Source organism: Rattus norvegicus, chromosome 15 (assembly GCF_021556685.1).
Source record: "Rattus norvegicus strain SHRSP/BbbUtx chromosome 15, alternate assembly SHRSP_T2T, whole genome shotgun sequence".
In the NCBI taxonomy this organism is placed as follows: domain Eukaryota; kingdom Metazoa; phylum Chordata; class Mammalia; order Rodentia; family Muridae; genus Rattus; species Rattus norvegicus.
The window spans coordinates 26055694-26063211 of record NC_141548.1 but is presented as its reverse complement, the minus strand read 5'-3'; positions in this window follow the sequence as shown (position 1 = coordinate 26063211).

The window sequence follows — 7518 nt, the reverse complement described above, 5'->3', positions numbered from 1 at the left end:
GGTTACATGATGGTCCCTTCTCTCGCACCCAGAATGGTGATACAACTACAATAACGCTCACTGGAAAAATGTTCGTTTGTTTTGTTTTGTTACAATGGGATCTACTGCCTCATCTGAGTGGGCTACGGTCAGATTTCATTAGCTGACACTGACTGGCTCTAAACTAAACTGTATAAAATGAAGCTGTTGTCATCAGGGTCAATTCGGCTGGCGTGTGGACCTTTGGTAGGAGAGTAGAAATTCCAGCTCAGCAGTGGGGCAGGCTGAAACACAGTTGCATTGAGAAGGTCTACGGCTAGGAGCGGATGGACAGCTGGGATATCCTCCAAGAGATGGGTAAGATACAAAGTTAAAATATTAGCCAGCCTTGGTAAAGTCATTGTGTGTTTCAATTTAACCTTCAAAACTTACATCAAAGAGCTCTGAACAAGAGACAGGCATAGGATTGCATATGGCCCTAATAGCACATTGAGAAGCTGCACGCAGACTGGCCAGTTTCACAGGGCTACCCCAATGGTGCTTATGCGCACCCACGGGCTCAGGTCAGCCACTGACACTAGTGATGGAAGCAGATCCACTTACACTGTCCAGGCAGCTCTCAGAGAACAGATCTTCACTTCTGCTCTAACTATCTCTTTGATCATATAATGGAAAAGGACACTCCATTATGAATTGTGTTTGCTATATGACGATATTCAAACTTAAACGTGTTGATCGAATGACAGACTCTGGAGCAACCCGGAAACCCAAAGCGCTTTCAGCCAGCAGCCACTTCTGAAAGTGAACCCCTCATCTGAAATGGGCATCTCATTACTGGCTAACATTATTGACTTAGGAGGAGATACGACCTCTAATTTGCCTTTAAATGATTAACTTGGTGTTTAAATAAGTGCCTTTTACTTAATAATGTTTTCTTCAGCCAATTCACTTATGTCAATAAACTCTTTGTTTAACCTTCTTTAAGGAAACATTTTCTCTGCTCCGAGGCAATTAACGAGCTATCATATAAATAGGTACAAGAAGATGAACTAAAATTAAGGACCGCCCAGGGCAGGAGAAGTGGTTTTGATTGAGGACTGGGGACTGTCAGTTCCTGTCAGCTGCAGCATAGGAAGACTATCAGCCATGCTCTGACTCCCCAAGAGTCTCCTCCCTGTCTTAGCTTATACTGGAGGACCTGCCTTAGTGAGACACCCTAGACAGAATAGAATCAGGTTGGTTTTGGGGTTTTTTTGTTTGTTTGTTTGTTTTGTTTTGTTTTGTTTTTCCTCAATTGCTGGTTTTTATGGGCTTGGTTAAAAAAAATTATAAGTCAAGATGGAAATAATGTCTTTTTTTTTCTTTTCTTTTCTTTTTTTAGGAGCTGGGGACCGAACCCAGGGCCTTGCGCTTGCTAGGCAAGTGCTCTACCACTGAGCTAAATCCCCAACCCCCGGAAATAATGTCTTTTAATGGTAAATTAAGGTATTAATAAAAGCAGATATACTGATTGATAGTAATAAAAAATAATATCAATGTTAATATCAAACTGTCAGGAAGGATACTTTTACCCTTTTAAGAAAATAAAATGGTTCATGTTTGACTCGACTGAATATATTTCAGATAATGTTTTGTTTCTGGGTTTATCTATGGAGTTAGAATGAATTTAGCTGTTTGGTTTTAGGCACTGTGATGGTTTGTATATGCTTGGCCCAGGGAGTGGCACTATTAGAAGGTGTGGCCTTGTTGGAGGAAGTGTGTGTCCCTGTGGGGGTGGGCTTGGAGACCGTCCTCCTAGCTGCCTGGGGATGTCAGTCTGTTCCTAGCAGCCTTCAGATGAAGTAGAACTCCCAGCTCCTCCTGCACTATGCCTGCCTGGATACTGCCATGTTCCTGCCTTGATGATAATGGACTGAACCCCTGAACCTGTAAGCCAGCCCCAATGAAATGTTGTCCTTTATAAAACTTACATTGGTCATAGTGTCTGTTCACAGCAATAAAACCCTAAGACAGGCACTGAGAGAATTTAGAGCTGTCAGATTTTGTTTAGTTTTAGTATGTGCAAAACTTCCTAGCTGTCGCCGGGAGATGGTGGTACAGCTTTGATCCCAGCACTCAGGAGGCAGAGGCGGTCAGAGCTCTGAGTTTGAGGTGCCTGGTCTACAGACAGAGTTCTAGGACATCCAGGGCTTCACAGAGAAACCCCGTCTCAGGGAAAAACAAAACAAAACAAAACTTTTTAGCTGCTGGATGCTTGAGGGCTGCATCATTGCTACCGCCAATATTATTTTACAATGTGGAATTTTTCCCTGATGGGAGTAAGACTGAGCGATCACGTGACTCACTTTCAGAGGTCCATGGAATGAGGCAGAGGGATATTCCTACTCCCCTTCCATAGCCATCAGCCTTAGGGCCCACAGCCAATGAAAATACAGATATTCAAGGGTCCTTAACTGCCAGCTCTGGGCATAAGAGTGAGTTCCCCACGAACGTGATGTGAGTAAAACATGAAGCCTCCTGACTGTGTCTGTCAAAGCAGTCATTTCTCTCCCCTCTTCAATCAACATGAAAAGAGCTCTGGTCTGGGGACATGCCTCAGTAGAACAGTTACTTACCATGCCTAAGATCTTGGAACTTGATTATAGTGAGCAGAAAAGTAAGCCAGGGACAGTAGGGCCACACTTGTGATACTAGTACTCAGAACACTGAGGCAGGAGGATTGCCTTGCTCTGAAACCAAGACAGAGCTACACAGTGAGCTTCAAATCAGGTTAGGCAGGCTACCGTTTTACTTCTCACTAATTGCCATAGGCTGACCTTGCACTTACATTGTGGCCCAGGCAGGCCTCGAATTTGAGCTTAAGAACGAATTTAGCTGGGTAAGAATTTCGGAAAGCCTTTCAGGTGTTCATCATGGTCTCCTGAATTAAGCGCATCCCTCACCAGACAGTCATCTCCCCACAGGTTTTTTCCAGCCTCTACAAGTGCAGGACTCTTCTGTCCTGTCTTCTCAGTTCTCAAATCATACCAGAGAGTTATAGCTGGCTCCATCTCTGTTCTTCCTCTCAGCCTATATTAGTCATATCCACCATGTTATCTTTGAAAAGAGGAAGGGAAACTCTTATTTTAAAGGTGGGAGGGGTGAGGCTCCAGAATAAAATGGGACTGGTTGGAGGTCAGGGTAGGCCACCCCTGCGTCCACCTTATGACGACAGCCTCTGGCATTTCCTCATAGCACTATACATTTTGTCCCAATACAGGGTAAGTCTCCCGATGGACTTCAGACTGGTGTGTGCAAGAGTAATGTGCTTGTTCCGCTGTTTCAGGGTAGGGAGACACAGAGCCTGGCATTCAGCACCCAAATGCTGAATGAACCAATAAACATGGCTGAATTCACTTGAGATTAATAATACAGCACGGGATTGTTGCTTGAAAAACACAAGCAAATGAAATGAGATAGGGTACCTGGTAACTGGTGTTTTGTGCCTTTACTGCATAAACTCTGGGGTTAGATCTATCTGGGCATGTCTGTTCTTCCTGGATAGCATTGGGCAACTTACCCCTTTCTTCCTCTATAAAACCAATAGGATAAAATTTACCCGAAGTAGCTGCTTAATGTGTGGCATTGGGTCATCGGTGTACTTACCACGGTGTGCATCACCACGGTGTGCATCACCACGTCAAGGACGCAGCGATGCTATCTCTTGATATCCGTTATTCATTTGACCACTCATTTGTCCAGCCATAAAGACTTTTTATTGACAATGTGTACTGTACTGGGCAATGGTCTCTATGTAGGATATTTAATGGGGGAGAAATCAGAGAGGGATATACAGCATCCTTCATGGAATCTGCAGCCTGGTGAGCTAGATCATGGAATGGATAAGCAGTCAGATAAGAGCTGACTGACTCAGAGGAGGCCAGAGTGCTGCAGGCAGAGACAAACAGGGCCAGGGAATTGCCCAAGCAGCTTTTCTCCAGCTCCAACACCAAGGGTGTCTGACATCTGGGAGGATTTCCATTGTCTCCCAATCACGTGATTTTTCTCCTTCACTCGAACCCTATATCCTATGTTTTTATTACATTTGTTTTGCACTACAATAAAGGTAAATGTTAACTGTCTTCATTAAGTTGATGAAGCCCATATCTGAACACTGGTTCTTTGCCCAAGAAGCTTCCTGGAGGTAAGGACTATGTCTTCTGCCTATGTTGTTCCCACAGACTCTAACAGAGTTCCAGGTTCAAACTAAAGGCTCCAAGAATGTATGTGTAATAGAAACAAGTTTGTGCCTTTCTTTAATGTCTCAAAAAGTATCTGCCCTACTTCAAAACAACTTCCCTGGTCATCACATTGGGCTTTAGTTAGGTGACTTCTATAAGTCTGCTTTTCCGCATGTTGTAGATGATGGGTAAGTCTGAAACAAGCTATTAGAATGACAGTTTTAATCCTCGAAAGGTTTAAAATCCTACGAGAAGAGGAACACTTCATGCTATAATCCCTAGGCCAACATCTGATGACCTTCTGTCCCCTGTAGCATGTGGAAGGACCCTCCCAATACAAAATCTTGCTGCTGCTGCTACCGCTGCCACCGCTGCCAATGATGATGATGATGGTGATGATGATGATGATGATGGTGGTGATGGTGGTGGTGATGATGATGATGGTGATGATGATAATGATGATGGTGGTGGTGGTGATGGTGGTGATGATGATGATGATGATGGTGATGATGATGATGGTGGTGGTGGTGATGATGATGGTGGTGGTGGTGATGATGATGATGATGGTGATGATTTCATGACCCTGTCAGAAAGAACAATAGCTATTCATTGCAACATAAAACAACCCCAAGGACTCCTTCTGGCAATGTAACTGCACTGCTCTAAGGAAACCTCCCAGTTAAGCCCCATAAGAAGTAAACAGTACAGGGGCCAGAGACATGGTTCTCCTATTAATAGTGTTCACTACTCTCGCAGAGGACATGAGTTAGGTTCCCAGGGCCCATGGTAGGCAGCTCATAGCCACCTATAACTCTGGCTTCAGGGGATCCCATAAAGAAATGTTAACAGCTCTCAAAACTGGAAAATCCAAAAATAGGAGTACTATATCTGAGCCTTGTCTAGTGTCTCAATGACTTCCAAAAGATGACGATCTTTCTACCTGTCTAGCCAGTGTCATCTTAAAGCTGGCTCCATTCCTGGTTCCAAGATGGTAGATCACAGCTTTGGGAGCCCCGCAGTGTCCTTTGGGTGCCTGAGAATGTTCCTGCATTCCCAAACACTGCATGGTCCGCTCAACCCATACAACTATCTACCTCTGATTCTGTCAGTGCTGACGCGAGAGACTGTAGTGATTTAGGGCTCGGCCTTGGACCATGTCATCTATTCTATCCCTGAATAAGTCTCAGTGAGGTCAACTTCCACAAAATCAGAGATTCCCCACAAAGAAACTGGAAAGAAGAAGATGAAAACAGATGCTGATACCCAGGCTCCCAGTCAGCATCAATCTGTGAAGCCTGCACGTTTAGAGGCTAGACCCCTCAGTTACCCTGGAAATGAAAGCACGTGCTAATGCGTAGGGTCCTAGTTTGCATCGGTCTGTGAAGCCTGCATGTTTAGAGGCTAGACCCATCAGTCACACTAGTAGAAGAAAGGGGAATAGATTTCTTTCATCTCTTACAAAGAAAGCAACAACTGGGGGGTGGGGGGAGCCCACAGCATCTGGAACGTTCTCCTCAGGGGAAAGAGTTATAGGAGCCAGTGTTTTAAATCTGTTCTTGAAAAATCGTGCTGTAGAATTTTATACAACCATGAAGTTGTAAAGTCAACCGCGACATATGCTCTTGTAAATGTTCAGCTTCCCGGGAGAAACGTACAGGTTTTTCTTTCATGTGTAATGAAATTACCCAAAAGAACTTTATCCAGAAGCTTTTGCAAGTGAGGCCTGCTGGAATCCATTGGATCGTTCTTCTTACCTTTTGTTTTCCCCTCATCTTGTCCATCTTCCATTCTTTGTACTAGTTAACTTCCGGTCACCTTTACACAAGCTAGGATCATCTGATTGAAGAGGAACCTCGATTATGAAAATGTGTCCACCAGTTTAGCTTGTGAACAAGTCTGTCAGGCATTTTCTTGACCAAAGATTGATATGGTGGGGTCCAACTCACTGTGGGAGGCATCAACTCTGGGCCAATGGTCCTGAGTTGCCTAAGAAAGCGGGCTGAGCAAGCCAGAGTTAGCATAGCCAGTAAGCGGCATCCTCCCTGGCCTCTACTTCAGTTCCTGGCTTGTGCTTCTGTCCTGACTTCCTTCCTGATGGACAGTAAGCTGTAAGAGGAAATCAACCCTTTCCTCTCCAAGTTGATTCTGGTCGTGGAGTTTCTCGCCACAGTAGAAAGCCCATGAATACACTACCTACCTCTTGTTGTCCTGGTGCCTTTTGTATTCTGATGCTAAAATTCTGCTTCCTCCAGAGGGAATGCCCCAAAGAGCAGTAGATCACATACTTTCTCGTGAACCTTCACTTCATTTTTTTTTTTTTCGGAGCTGGGGACCGAACCCAGGGCCTTCCGCTTCCTAGGCAAGCGCTCTACCACTGAGCTAAATCCCCAGCCCCTCTTCACTTCATTTTAAAAGGTCAAATAAACAGCCCGCGATTGGGCAGTGGAAGGGAAGGGTGGGGCTGGAGATTTTAGAGGGTGGGGGAAGGAGAAAGATGGAGGAGGGGGAAGGCTGAGAAAGAGGATGGGGAATGAAGATGAGTAGAACCACATGGCCGCAGGTAGCAAGGGATGTTGTAGCTGGGGAGTAGAGTAGCATACTGGTGAATCTGCCCGATCTCGGCACGCAGCTCATAAATATGGTAACTGAGTTGTGTGGGTTCGCATGGGGATATCGGGGTTCGCGATTTACTGCAAGAACCTCGCCATTGTCCAAACGTGAAACGCTGCACAGAGGCTCAAGTGGAACTCATTTAGAAGGCTATGGACCTCACTGGAGGGATCGGGTTACCAAAGGAAGGACTTGAGGTTTGATAGCCCAGTCACATTTCCTGTCCTGTCTGTGTGTCCTGACAGCAAACACATCAGCCACTGCCTTCTTCGTCAAGATGGACTGTATCCTTTCAAACTGGGAGCCACAGTAACCCTCCCCTCAAGTTGCTTCTTGCCCGTTATTTGTTCACAGCAATGGGAAAAGTAGCTTAAAAACTACCATCACCTCTATGTCCTTTTCTCTCTGCCTCTCCCTGTGCATCCCTGTCTCTATCTCTCGGTCTACGTCTCTGAATCTCTGCATGTCTCTCTGTCTCTGACTCTCTCTGTGCCTCTGTCTGTCTTTCTCATCTCACACACATATACACGGAAAAAGATAGGAAGGAGAGTGAGAGAGATGGAGGGAGGGCGAGGGGGGACTTTCTGTATTTTTCTTTCTGGTTCCCCATTCTCCCTCATTCTTCATTTTTGTGTATCTGTGTTTAGAGTACAGTAGGGTGAATTTAATGATGTAAGATAGATATCTTTTTTCCAGTCTTTCTTAAGTT